The following is a 15,102-nucleotide window of genomic DNA, read 5'->3' as shown; positions in this document are numbered from 1 at the left end:
TACTTGGAGCATTCGAGACCGACACCATTAGTGAGGCAGAAAATGTGTGCCAGTGTGCCTGCATAGTACAAGAACTATTGTAAGACAGGAAGGAAATGTGGGTTGCAGAGGAGAAAGAGACTTGTAAGGGGACATTTTAGGTAAAGACAAAATGGAAGTAGAATTAGTAAATAAAGGTTAATGTAGTGTATTTGGCTTCATTAGGCAGTAGGAAATGACAGAGAAATATGGCAAATACCTCCCATACTGTGCACAGTAACTCCAGAGCAGACTTGCAGCTAAACATCTACAGGCTGCCTGTGGGAGGCTGGCAGAGGGAACTCTGTTAATTGTGTGTTGTTTTGAGGGTGAAAGTTTAAATACTCAGCTTCCACCAAGAGTTGCTCTCAGATGCATTTACCTGTACTGTCGAGGTGCTAGGGCTCCATTTGCTACTTTAGTGAAGTCATCAGATTGCAAAGATGACCATAAGGTAGCACAGACCTCTCTAAGTCCCAGGGAGATTTTGCTTGCCACATGGTACTGGTTGAGATTTGTAGTTATGAGCCACTCCTTATCTATGCAGAACACTACAGCCAGTGCTGTGGATGTAAAGAGATTAAGAACCCATGAGATTAAAGCTTTTATCCTATTTAATATCTTGGACACTCACTCACTTCCTCACTCTCCCCCAGGCTACATCATGTCCACTACGTCTCAACTTCTACTTCTCATCAGGGAATTGGCTGCAGATCCAGAAAGGTTTGTCAGTTTCTAGTGTGCAGCTGCTTACAGCTACCAGCCAAGGTCCTGGGGCCATTCCTGTGGCACTTTTCTTCATCCATTTGTTCATCTCCAGCATCTTCCCTCACTTCATGTATCTTTCCTCCAGTCAGGATCTTCGTCACCTTCTCTCTGGACTCCTAAACCTTCCAGTGTCCCCAGTCTAAATTATCTACATGCAGAAGTACAAGACATAGTCAGACTCCTAATGGAGGCCAGTCTTTATTCTTTGTTGGTTTTTTTCAGGTGTTCTCACAATTTAGAAGCAGCAAGTACCAGTGACAGTTGGCAAGTGTCCCGAATCACGTAAGTTGGAAGTCATCCCCTGAGATGACCTAGTCTAACCTTCCTGCTCCAGCAAGGTCAATGAAAGCATATTACCCTAGAACAGTGTGAAGTTAGACTTTTAATATCTCCAAACATGGAGATTTCACAACCTCTTTGGGACACTTGTTCTGGTGTTTGGCCACCCTTAAATAATAAAAAAACCTTTTCTTTTTTTTTTTTTTTTAATTCATATGGAATTCTTTGCATTTTAATTTGTGTTCATTGCCTGTCATTTTGTGAGAAAAGCCTGTCTCCCTCTTCATCCCCTCTCATCACATATTTATACACATTGACAAGGTTTCATCTCCCCACCCCTCCATTCCCCACCTCCCAAGCTTCTTTTAATCATAATGAACAGTATCATCTCTCTCTGCCTCTACTCACACATCATATGCTCCAAACAGGATTGCATCTGGAGGAGGGCCACCAAGAAGATCAGAGGGATGGAGCACCTCTCCTAATGACAGAACAGGGGGGAAAGTGCTCAAATTGAAAGAGAGTAGGTTTAGATTAGATATTAGGGAAAAGATTCTTAACTGTGAGGCTGGTGAGGCACTGGAACAGGTTGCCCAGGGAAGTTGTGGGTACCCCGTTCCTGAGTATTCAAGGCCAGATTGAATGGTGCTCTGACCAACCTGGTCTAGCCAAAGGTGGCGATGGCAGGCAGGTTGGAACTAGATGATCTCCAAGGCCCCCTTCCAACCCAGAAAATTCTAGGATTCTGTTTTTCTATGTATTTGTAGTCTTTTGCTGGGCTTGCTCCAGTAAGTGCATCCTTGCTGTGTTTGGGAGTCCAGACGTGGATCCAGTAGCATGGTGCAGCCTCACCAGTGCTGACTAGTAGGAAAGAATCACATCCCCCAACCCGTTGACAATGCTTTTCCTAGGATATGAAGGCACATTGCTGACTCATGGTGAGGTTGTTGTCCACCAGTACTCTGTGGCTGGTCCCTGCAGAGCTGCTTTCCAGCACATTGACACTGGTGCACACCCCCCAACCCTACAGTGTGTCATGGTGCCTGGGGTTACTCCCCACATGCAGGACTTGGCATTTCCCCTTGTTAATCTTTCTGCTGTTCCTGTCAGACCTTTTATCCAACATTTTAAGGTCCCTCTGAACCATAGCACAACATTTGGCATATCACCCACTCCTCCCAGTTTTGTATCATTCACAAATTTCTTGATGGTGCCCTCTATCCCATCATCCAGGTAATTCATGAAGTGGTATTGGCAACAGTAACCTGGAGTACACCACTAGTGACTGTTCTCCAATGGGATTTCACTGCTGAGTGCAATCCTAAGGTTAGGCTTCTTCCTGAGAGTTGGAGGCTCCAATTTCTGATACTCACACAAATGGACACACAATTATCTGACAAGTTATCATTCACAGTTTAAGCTGCTTTATTTTTCTGTACATTTCTAAGCCACCTCAAAAAAAAAAAATAGAGAAAAGATCTGATTGTCTTCTGTTTCTTTTCTCATTCTCAACTTTCAGAAACATGCATTACCAATTTTACATGGTATCCTGTAAAGATCAAAAGCAATCCCTGCTCAATCCTGCTTCACTTAAACACTTGGATTACAGTTGCTGTGCACAGATCGGTGCACAACAGACCTTTTTGAGCTATCAGACTTCACTAATTAATACATCTGTGTAATTCATCCTCTGCCATTAGTAACTGGTGGGAGGTGTAACAGAAAAGCATGGGGTCAGTTTTTATTATCATTGTCTTGTCACCCTTCCCATTACTCCCACCTTAAAGTCAAGCCTTTTCTTTCTGTATGACTCCCTCATCCTTCACACAGCAAAGAGGAGGAGGAAGACAACCTGATGCTTACACTTCGAGTGCTAGATGAAGTAGTAGAAATTATGTTTAAAAGGCCAGATTACGCTGAATTTTCATCTGCCTGCCTTGCACGGTCACAAACGAGCTGCCGTGAGGGTGCCGGCTCTGTGGGAGCGCAGCGCGGAATCTGCGCGCACACGGAGCCTCCGCGCGGGGTCCGGGCCGCAGTGCGGGCAAGGGGACGCGAGGGGGCGGCCGTGCCACGCCAGTCACAGCGACGGGAACAATCCGTGCGAGATCCGAGACGGATCAGTTCTCGGTGCTGCTCCTCAAGGAGCCGAGGGGGTGGGGGAGAAAGTTCTGAAAGAACACCCACAGAAGTGTTATAATAAGTATCCTTGTGTGGTTGTTTTTTTTTTCCCTATTAACCCTGCTTAGACCAGAAGTATTGCAAACAAATTATCTAAGAATGTATTTTAGGTGTGTGCAATAAGAATTTAACGGTTGGGAGGTGTAATTTGTAACCCAAGGTTTCAAAGTGGGACACTTGAATATGTGTTAAGCTTGCTGGTTCTCTGCTGAACAGCTTGTTTCTCTTATTGGCTTGGCTTGCACTTCATCACATGGCTTGCACAAAGAATTGTACAACAAAACCAATTAAAACACCTGTTCTTTTATTTAAAAACCAACACTGGTTTGAAGAGAGTTAACCTGAATCAACTCTCTCTTTGAAGAGAGTTAACTTTATGCATGAAGTGGGTCAAAGCATTTCTTAGAGTGTTGGAATGCTGTTTCTAAAGTTTAAGTCCAAATATGAATTTCTGGTTTGGGCTCCTCTTTTTTGTTCGTAGGGCTTGTGAAAGGCCATGCTAAGTAAAAGGTAAGGTGGGTGGATGTAAAAGAAAATAAAGCAATGAAGGAATTAAGAAGTCATGTAAAAAAAAACCTTCTGAGTTCTCCCTCAAAAGAGGTTATGAATGAAGGATTGAAAGTGTAAATACTAGTGAAATATTCTGTTTCTGAAGCACAACAGTGTTGAAAATCTCCTTTTAAGCCTTAGAAAATTTTGTTATGGAGTACTTCAGAGTTCAAAATACCTAATTTTGAAAAGGCAAAACACCTAACACTAGATAAATCTAAAGTTTTCACATTTGAAACAGAATAGGTTTTAAGGGACAAAATTGATTTTGAGCTAATGAGGCAAAGTATCAAAGCTTTGGGTTTTTCCCACAGAAAATCAGATTCCAGAGGCTTTGCTGGAAATGGTTTTTTAATGTCCATTGGAAGTAAATGAATCAGTTCATTGTCATAATTGCTGTTAATTTCACTAATTAGGATTTTGAGATTAAGCTTCTTACTAGGTTACTTCCTCACAGTCTTCAATCTGACAGTCAATATTCAGAATTCTTCCACTAGTAATCTCAAGAAGTTCACTCCTTGGGCTAACATAATGTTGTGGCTTGACACTGGCCAAATACCAGGCACCCAGGAAAGCCACTCACTTACTCCCCTCTGCAAATGGACAGAGGAGAGAAAATTTAACAAGGGGTTCACGAGTTGAGATAAGAACCAAGAGAGATCACTCATCAAATGCTGTCATGGGCAAAACAGGCTCAACTTAGAGATATGAAGTGAATTTATTACTAAAAAATCTGAGCAGGATAATGAGAAGTGAAACAAGCCCTTAAAAACACCTTTGACCCTCATCCCCCTCCTTCTCCACTGGCCTTGGTGTCTGCAGGGTTGGTGCTCTCACATGTTCTCACTCCACTCTTCTCTAGTCACAATTAAAACTGTGCCATGACTTTTGTTTTGATTTCTTCTCAAATCTGGTATCACAGAGGCATTACCACCATTTCTCATTGGTCCAGCCTTGGCCAGCAGCCTGTCCATCTTTGGACCTGCCAGGAATTGCCTCTGTTGGACATGGAAGGAACTTCTAGCAGCTTCTTACAGGAGCCACCCCTGGAGCACCCCCACTACTGAAAACAAGGCCATGCAAAACCATTACCTGTAACTATCCATAAAATTGGGTGAAGCACAGGAGGCCTGCTCTGAGTTTTTGAACTCTCACATTCACAGAATTGTGCTTTTGGACCAACTCTTGCTGTCACACAGCAGAGTGGTAAATTTATTTCACTGAACTTTTCACACAGTGTTTTCCTGTAGGTCACTTCTGGTTCTTTTATGCCTGTGCTTATAATGGTATTTTCTTGATCATATCATCAGAAGTCACATTTTGGGTAGATTCTGAGGAAACATGTATGGACAGCCCCATCCCATCCAGAAATGAGGAGGCTGGGTCTGAGTAAGAGTTGGAATTATGAAAGTGTTCCCACTTTGTCTCTGAAGGAAGCCACTGTAGGCTAAAGTAATTCTGCAAAGATCCAGAAATACAAAGTTTAATTATTGCAATTATGCACCCAGAACAAAAGGCTCTCTAAATGACTTGGGGGATTGGGGCTTTGGTGTGGTAAATGATTAGATGCTAGACTATTCGTGGTGATATCCTGGTTCCTTAGAGAGCTAGTAATTTCAATGTGAAAGACTCTGTGTTTGCTGTTGCATTTACAAGTTGTGGTATGCTTAGACTTTGCAGTACAGCTTGATCCTCACACAGCTGGTTGCATGCTTTTGAGACTTGTGTGAATGCCTGGTCATTAATGTATGTGATAGATAGAAGATCATGGCATATGCTGTTGAATGGCTAGGAAGTACTTGTCATTACAGCCAGGCTGTAATTTGATGCCTTTCCTCCCCCAAAAGAGGCTTTGCATTCTTTTTTTAAAGTCTTGATTAATCACCCAAAACAAGCCAGTTATGTTTTTGCACTGTAAAGTTTAATAAAACTACATCCTGTTTTATCTCTTAGTAAGCTAGTTTGTGCAGTGGGTATAGGACTTTTAGATGGATTAAAGCCATTCTTTCAATATCCATTATTTGTTGGCTGTGGTTTTTTAACTCAAGTAACAGAAGTTGTCTGATTCTGTTACAGATGTAGCACAAACCTGGTTTAAAACTAATTGAGGGTAGTGGCAAAGCACTTTCCTGCTGGCCTTAAGGTGTGTGTTTGTGCAGGAAACTCTCAAAATTGTCTGAACATCCTAGGAAAATACTTCATTTCATTCTCCATCCTCTAAATCGGTATATTTTTCCTTTATAAATCATCATCTCTGGCAAATGCTGCGCTGAGGAGTTGCATGCAGAACCACAAGTAGAGGGGGGGTGGGGAGGGAGGAGGGGTGTCCTCTTTGTGTTCTCTGTTGAATGCTTTTCTCTTATGTAAAAAATAGAAAGCTTTTGTCCAATTACTGTGGCTCTTTCCTGAGTTGAAGAGGTCACATGTAATTAAAATATGATGGAAATGTCAGTTTTATTTCAATTTGTGAGCAGAGGACAACTTCAAGAAACTGCACTGTGCACTGCCTCTGGCAGCAAATGCGGCTTCAGAAATCCCTGCGTCACCAGATCTTGTGCTAGGGAACCTTGCCGAACAGATTGTGCTGACACAGATATTGGCAGGGCTACAATATAACCTGAATCAGAGGAAATACACAGGCTGGAAAAGAAACTTGTTTTTTGAAGGTTACTCTGAAAGTGGACAAATTTGCTCATTTGATTCACTGAGCAGCTGCTAAACAAATTTTACTGCAAAAAGTGAGGCGGCTGAAACTCTTCCAGGGAAGTTAGGATCACCAAGTCAGGAACTTTTTGAGCTGATTTTGTTTGCTTTAGGTTACTTTTTTGTTGGTTGGTTGGTTGTAGTAATAGATTTTTTGCTTAGGTTATATGAGAAAAGGCAAAGACTTACAGAATACTCTGCAGTTAGGAACACAGTAAAAAAATCATGTACATTTCTAGATACATTGCTAACTGAATTTGAAACTTAAAGTAAACTGCCTAGGCTGAGTAAATTGCTTTTATTGCTTACATCTTTTTCCTTTTTTTTTTTTCCCAAAACTGTAACAAACTTCTGGATATCAATGCAAGCATCAATGCCCACTGTTGGTAAGTATTTGATCCAGAGTTTTTGATCCAAAGACTTCCTTTGCTAACTTCAGTGAGCTGGAGAACAAACTTGGCAGGCAAAAACTAAATTTGTGTCACAAAGTAATGCTACTTTCCATAAGTATAAACTTACCTTTTCAGTGCATGTGCTCCTTCAATTAACTGTAAAGAACTCTGCTCCTCCAGCAGTAGAAGTCATAGAGCACCAATTTTTACATGATAAGCTGGTTGTGAAGCTCTTTTCTGAGATCTGGACTTGTGCAACATAAATAGGAAACATTAATCATGAGTGCTTCCAGGTTACGTTATGTCATTAGGAAATTGGTTTCCCTTATTTTTAATTCAGGCTGTTTAGCAGTAGGTGGCATCCTACTTTAATATTACAGAGAACTGTAGGCTTGCTAGCAAGCGTTGTCACTCAGTCTAGAAAATTCTTAGAATTTCTTTTCTATTTGTACTTGTGTGAAGTATTACCAAGGAAAGACATTTTTTGGCTTAAAGCAACAGAAATTTGTGTGAGATCTGATGAGAGTACTATATACTGGAAGCTTGCTAGAACCATACAGTGAAAATCCTAGTTGAAATTGAATTTGGAATTTGTTTTGCAAGACTCGAACCAGACCTTTTTAAATCAGGAGAGATGAGCAAAATCAAATTATTAAAGGCTCTTCTGAGAAGCTGGATTGGTTTCAGCTTTCTCGGATGCTCATTGTGTTCTGTCTGCAGTACCAGTGGGAAGTGAAAATAATTAATCCTGAAAATTAGATTGAACAGCTGTTCAAAGCAATGAAAGGAAGGAAATTAATTGCTAGTATTGATACACTATCCTTAAGTCATCTCACTCAATATCGCAAAGTGTCAGATTATGTGCTTAGGTAGAAGCTAGTGAAAAAAGTATAACTCAGATGTGTTTAATGGAAAAAAATCTAAAACAAAGTTTTGAAAGGAAAAGAGTTACTGATGGCTCTAAGTGATAATGCAGAAGGAAATTGGGAATGGTAGGAGTCTTGGGAAGTGGATGATAAGGAAATCAATCAGTAACTGAAGCTGGTTTTGTGAGGTCTTAATATGGTTCAGCAGAATCCCTGTGAGTTGGATTAGCTATTCTCTTTTCAGACTCAACAAAGGTCCTCGGGGCTGCTATACCAGCCTCCAAAAAGATTCCTAGCTTCCTTTTCCTTCCCTCCAATCCCCCTCTGAGGTTTTTGTGTATAGAAATACACTTTCAGTAGAATTTAAGTGTAGACTGTAGACTGCTGAGGTATCCCTAAGAGTATTTGAAATACCGGTACTCTCTCAAGTTTTAATGGGAATGACCAGGTGTAGGTAGTATTTGAGACTCAGTGACATGAACTGGGTGAGTTACCTCTTTTGTTTTAGCATGTATTTATTTGTGTGGATTTGAGCCAGGACAGATTTACCTAACAGCTGCTCATTCTCTTTCTAATATGATAATTGCATCATGCTGAAAAGGAAGAATACTCAATGGTTAAATGTTTTTGTGTATCTGGCCCTTGTGATGCAAATAAGCAGCTTTTGTAATATTCAAAATCACATGGGTGCTCAACATAAAAATATTTCATTTATTGTCTAATCTTTTCTCTTTAAGCTGATCCCTTAGATTTTGCATAAGAGAGCAGCTCTGTTTTAATAAGTGGTAAAAGATTTAAGCCTTGTTAAATGTTCCATGAAAACGTACAAAGACATAAAAGGTGTTTAAACGTTAGTTTGATATGAATTGTGTATTTAACTTCATTATAATAACTCATTTGCCTAACATCATTCATGTACTTATGTAACCACCTGAATGTGGGCTGTGGAGAGACAGGTTTATGAAAGAATTTTCATGGCACACACTTTCATCTCAGTATTTATATTTCTGAAAGGAAAATGTGACAGTAACATGATAGGTCTCGGGCCAATGCACCTTGGGTATTGCTGTCTCTACAGTCTGCTTCATTACTGATGTCTCTGTGAAATATATCACTTGCACATTCAATAACAAACAATAACACTGAGTTATGTGTTGTTATGTATTGCAGATGAAATCTTGCTAATGTTATAAACAGTGTTTGGTGAAGGGGAGCAGCACTTCTCAAATAAAATAACACCTTCCTGTTTATGTTTAGTTCTTACTAATTTACCATCCATGATATAAGTACAAAATAGGAGAAAATATAGTTAGAAATGGGACATGGGAATTTCAGTATGTGTAGGCTGTATAGAAAGTGAGAATAATAATGAAAGAAATATAGAATGAGTTGCTGTGAGACAGAGTACAAAACATATACAGGAGAAAAAAAACCCCAATTTTAGTGTCAATTTTATGTTTAGACCATAGCTGGAAACACTGTCTTTATCTTTTGCCAATTTCAACTGTTACATAACAGTTGCTGAAATGCTTTCTTTAGGTTTTTGAGGAAAGAGAATGGATTGTTCGCTTAACAACATCTAAATAAAACTGAAAAAAAATCCTTCTTTGCTAAAAAAAATTAATTCCATGTACATCTAAAACTTAAAGCCAGATCAAATACAGCCAAGTGAATTGACTAATCAAGTCTGGGTAGTATTTTTTCATTTTTTATGGGTTTTTTTAATGTTCATCTGATCTGAGTCCATGACACCTGCAGTGGCAGCAATAGATCCAGTGGGAACTTACAAAATGTGTATGTTGCACAATGTTTAAAGCCAAGGACCGGAAGCTGTGCTGTATCTCCATCACCATCAGTACAATTACACCAGCAGAGACCCAGGCTTTTTGTCTATTCAAGAGCTTTAAAACATATAAGTAACCAGGTCATGCTGTGGCTGGAGGCAAACATTAACCACAGTCCTGGAAAAATGCATGTTGAGAGTTTAATACTTGAGTATGCTTATCTTACAAAACACACTGCAGTGAGTGCTAAAAGTATTTCACTAAATACAGCTTAATGTTAAGCATATTACCAGTCCTATATTAGTATATGTTTTAAGTGTTTTGCTGGATTAGCTTTGGAGAACATTAAGCTTGTGCTTACAGTACTTGAGCATTGATTCCAAGTTCCTTTTTAGAGAAGTAAGTTTAGAAAAAAGGCATGTACTTACTTAAGCACAAGTTGTATTCAAAATATTTGCAACAGTCATGTTGTCGAGAATGGGAGTCCTGATGGTTATAAATAATTTGCTTCATGCACAGTGGAGGAGAAAGTGAGAACACCTTCTCACGCATCCATTGGAACTTACAGAAAAAAACAAATGGTCCTCAGGAGGCAAATTTACACAAAGCAATTAAACATTTTTGTAATTCCTGTACCTTTCCTACCTGCCTCTTTAAGCATCTAAAAACCTTTAAAATTTTGATCTTTAGTTGTTAGTACCTTGAACTCAATGTTTTACCTGACCTTAATTGAAGTTCGAACAGAATGAAGCTGATCCTTGCCCTTTATTTTAGTCAATAAACTGTGATATGAGAAGATTCTCTACTGTAATTCTTGTAATTCTCAACCATTAGTCATGAAGTGCTTTAGGAAAGATACAAATATTCCAAAGACAAACAAAAGTAAATTGCAAACATTATTTCACGTCTTCTTCGGAGTAAGAAAATGTGGTAATACTTCATGTGAAATGCCATGGTGGTCTCTGTTTTGCCTTAAAGGATGTGAGAGTCCAAATGCAATCTTGCATTTTGTGCTATTTTAGGTAGGTTAAGAGGCCCAGACATCAGAGGTGTTACAATAAGCTTGTTACTATGTGAAATTGAATGAGATGAACTTTCAAGAGAAGGACATCAATATTTAGCAGCTCCAACAAATGTAGAATATTCATTCCAGAGTCTGGAAGTGTACTCAAATATGCAAATATTCCAAATTTGGAAGACACATTCACAGTTTTGAAATTAAATGTTTGTGAAGAACAAAAGGATGAGTCAAAAGTTATTACAATAAATCTGAGAACCACAGTGTAAATTCATAAACTTTGCCTGTCTTGCCAAAGAGGACAGAATTAATTCCATAGGCAGGTTGGCAGTTATTAGGTGAAAACCTAGACTTTGCATTCTGTTTTTCTCAGTTGTGTACAAGAAAAATACTAAATCAAAAGGATAGAATAAGAAAATAGGACTCTCATTTTACTTATCTAATTATCTTACTACTTATCTACTATTGCCTGTTGATTACCAAATGCTTGTTTTTCTTGTTTACCATATGTTATATCAGTTATATCACTACAATCCTTGGATTTTTCAGCAGGCATTTTCATGGATTTACTTATTTTCATGGATTCATTTATTATTTGCTGTAATAATTCCTTTTGTCTTGTAACTGAAACAAATCTCCTAAACCCTGATTTCTGCAATAGTTATGATTGCATTTCAGTTCTTTACAAGTTGTTCAAGTGTTCATTCTGCATATAGTTTATCATAAAATGTAAACAAAACCAATACATTTTGACAATTAGGGAGGAAAGAGCGAAGTGCTTATCTCAACTGCTAAAAGAATATAACAAACGAAAACTACTGTGAGTGATTATTCTCTGCCCAGGGCAGTAAACTCTAAAATGTTCCAGCTGTAAATATATCTTTTCAACCATTTACAGAGCATAGATAATATCTGTTTCTTAACCTGTCTTTTAAATATCTGATGTAAATTTCTAATGAAAAAAAAAAAGCTGTTTGGATTGCAGGAACCTAGAAGTTCATTTAGAAAGTATATTTCAGTAATATTAAATTTACTTAGGAAAACTGTAAGCTAATACCAATGAGATAACACCATAAACTGCACCTACATGTTTAGACGTGTATATATAGCTTCAAACAAATTGGATTATAGAGATTTGAAATAGCCAGCCCTCAATGTTCATCTTCTGATGGGTGATCAGAAAGTGGAGATATACATAAAGGCTTGTTCATAATGTTGATATATTTCTTAGCTTACTTGAGTCAAGTTGTGATGCTTATTTTTGTGAGGCTTTTGATTGTTGATTCCTGTGGATACCCTGATAGACCAACTTAACTAGAAAAGTGGTACTAAAAGCTGGGAAAATTAATTCTGTCCAAATCCTGAATTTGAAGCTGAATGTTTCTGCTCACCCTGAATTTGATTACACATTATTTTATCCCACTAAATTGCTTAAGATAGAATAATTAACACCTCTGCTGTTTGACACTAGATCAAATACATGGATGTGATCACAGGTTTCTGTCCCTTAGTATGAAACAAATTAATTTAGTTTAAACCTTAATCTGAAGAGGTTTTTAGCCCAAGCGGAAGAATAAGATGCTGGTTCTTGGGAAAGAAATATGCTTCAGAAGAACACCTGGGAAACCTTTTCCATGGCCAAGAAATCTCAAAACAATACTTATAAATTGCCCATGGATTTTAGAGTGTTCAGTTCTTACGAACGTGAGCTTTTTTTGGGACAATGGCTACATTATCTGTTTTAATTTCAGCTCTTCATGGGACAAAAAGTGCTGACACAAATTCTGTACTGAGCTTTAAACTGCACTGTAACAGCAAATGCCATCCTAGATAAAAGATTAGTCTTGAAAATTGTACCAAGAATATGCCAACTAGTTTATGCAAAAAGGATAAGGATATTAATGCAACCTGACTAGGGAGTAGATTATACTATAAATAGGACTCTGAGGCTGCATCTAGTGCAAGGCTGGTCATTTCCTACAAAATCCATTGCATGTATATCTGCCCTAATCCTGTAATATGATCCTCAGTCTAGTCCTTACACCTACCTATTATGCCATACTAATTTTCCTATGCAGAGAGCTGTGCATACCCAAGGCTTTATTTGCTTGGATCTCTTGTGGGATCAGAGCACTGCTTATAGATGGAACACATAAAAGCATATGAAAGGTTTTATATAGAAGGTGAGCTAATAGAGGATTGACACACCTGAAATACCAAATTCTTTGAAATAATGAAAAAAATTGGGACAGATCAAAATCTAAATAAAACTAAAATTCTTCATGGTCGAAGTGTCTTGCGGACTAGTATGATGTATTTTGGAGCTGACTGGAGTTCGAGATTCATTTCTCCAGACAAAGTCCAAAAATAACCTGTTTCTGCCCTGTTGGGGGTTAGCTGGGAGAAGAGCACGCAAAAGCTAGATGAATGTGATTCCAGCATAAAACTTCCCTTAATCCCAAATTCCACATTCTCACAACTGTTTCAGTTAAAGACAAAAATGCTGTACTTTTTTTCTTTTTTTTTCTTTTTTTTGGTCTCTGCACAATTAAGCATTGCCTGAATCCTGCTGTTCGTTCTTAGACCTGGTGTGCTGCCCCCTCTTCTCTCCCTAGATTTCATCTCCTCCTACTTAAACCTTGTTTTGCCTGATGTCACGTGTATTGCACAACAGATTTAGTCTAAAGCTCAATCCTGTGCCAAAGATGGTAACTTTCACCTATTAGATGTTTCCTTATCTGTCTACTTATGTAGGATGTCTTTGCCAATTCTTTGCCTTAGTCATTGAGATTTTTTTTCTCTGAACAGTGAACCCTTTTTCCTGCAGTGTTCCTTTTCTGTCTCTATCCCTTTGCAGTGTTCCCCTTTGCAAATGTGTAACTCAAAGTACACATTCAGGGAAGACACATTTATAAAAATCTTTCCAAAATAAGGGAGTAAGATGTATGTTTTTCTAATAAGGGTGACAGGGTAGTTTGTTTAATTTATTTGTGAAGATTTGGAGTATCTTCTAGGTAGAGAAATATTACTTGTGAATTCTGAAATATCTGCTGGTTCTTCTGTTTAAATGGCCTCATGAGAAGAACAACTAAGAAACTCTTATTAAGATGGAAAAGAAGTTGATGAGTTGGAGAAGATTAAAGAGCAAATTAATCAGTATCAAGGCTGATCTGCTACAGCCTTGATGGACCAAGTTAGACTCTTCTTCCTTAATTACTTGCAGTTTAACTGTTGTCTTCTGAAGAACTTGTAGAAATAAGATTTACTACACATCAAAAGGTTGTGGAGGATTTTAGTTTTTTAGTTTATTTTTAAACAATCATGCAATTGACTTAAGTGAGAAGAAAATTCAGTGATCACTGGTATAATAGAAAAGTCATGTAATTGTAGTTAACAAAACCTTTATCTCAAATCTGTGGAAAGTGTCACCTATTTCCTTTCCTATATTTCTGAAAGGATATATGTATTGCAGGATCTTTACTAAACTTACCTATTCTAGTTGATGGAAGGATTCTTGAAAAAAAGTCTAACCCACATTAAACATTTTTAAAATTAATACTTCTTTTTTTCTTTTTTCCTTTTCCCCTTCACTCCTTCTTCAATTAGGAAAAGGTGTTATTACATTTAGTGGTCTGACAAATTTTTTATTGCCTCAACTAACTCTCAGCAAAGCATTTGATCTTGGTGAGTCTGTACTTATACTAATAACTCATCTTGGGGTTTTTAATGTACATTTACACTTTATGCACAGGTATTTTGGAACTATAGTAATATATTTTAAACACATTTTTCTCTAACAATTTTGAAAATTTCTTAAGTTACTGCTTATGACATTTTAATAATACATCAATACACTTTTTAATCTCTGTGTTCATTGTTATTTACAATCTTCTGTGGCAAAGATTAAAGACCTCAAGATACCTTTAAAGTACATGCCAATTAAGGTCCCTTATTATGTGTATTGAAGTAGAAGGTACATTTGGCCTGCCATAAGTATTGACCTTGAATCATTTCTGTGTAAAACAATGCTAAAAGATTTAAGTTCACATAGTCCAAGAGTTTAGCTTTGCCAAGAGTTAGTTGAGGCAATAACAAATTTGTCAGGCCCCTCAGTGTAATAACACCTTTTCCTAATCGAAGAAGGAGTGAAGGGGAAAAGGGGAAAAAAAAGAAATATTCATCTATTGTTTAGATAATATGAAATGAACAAAATATGCTGATTATACATACATAATGGGGAGAACTTCAGTTTTCCCTGTTGGGAGTTTTCTAAAGCAAAACTTAATATCTGGCTTCAAGTTATTGCTGTTGACTTCTGCAAAGCTTGCCAATTGCACCTTAGAGAAAATATGCTCTTACTGTTAATACCCAAACAAGCCATATAAACGAGTGGTATCCATATTTACCATTAAAACCCCTAAATATCAAAGAATTTTCACTATCTCACTTTAGTAGGATGTTTCTGGTAGAAAAATTAGATGTCAGGTCTAATTTATATATTAATATAAAGGTCTATTAAAAATACATACATCACAGCACTAATT

This window comes from Corvus kubaryi, unplaced genomic scaffold (genome assembly GCF_017639235.1).
Source record: "Corvus kubaryi isolate FWS band 111438036 unplaced genomic scaffold, C.kubaryi_AGA036_p1.0 37398, whole genome shotgun sequence".
Classification (NCBI taxonomy): Eukaryota; Metazoa; Chordata; class Aves; order Passeriformes; family Corvidae; genus Corvus; species Corvus kubaryi.
This window is presented reverse-complemented; position numbering follows the sequence as displayed.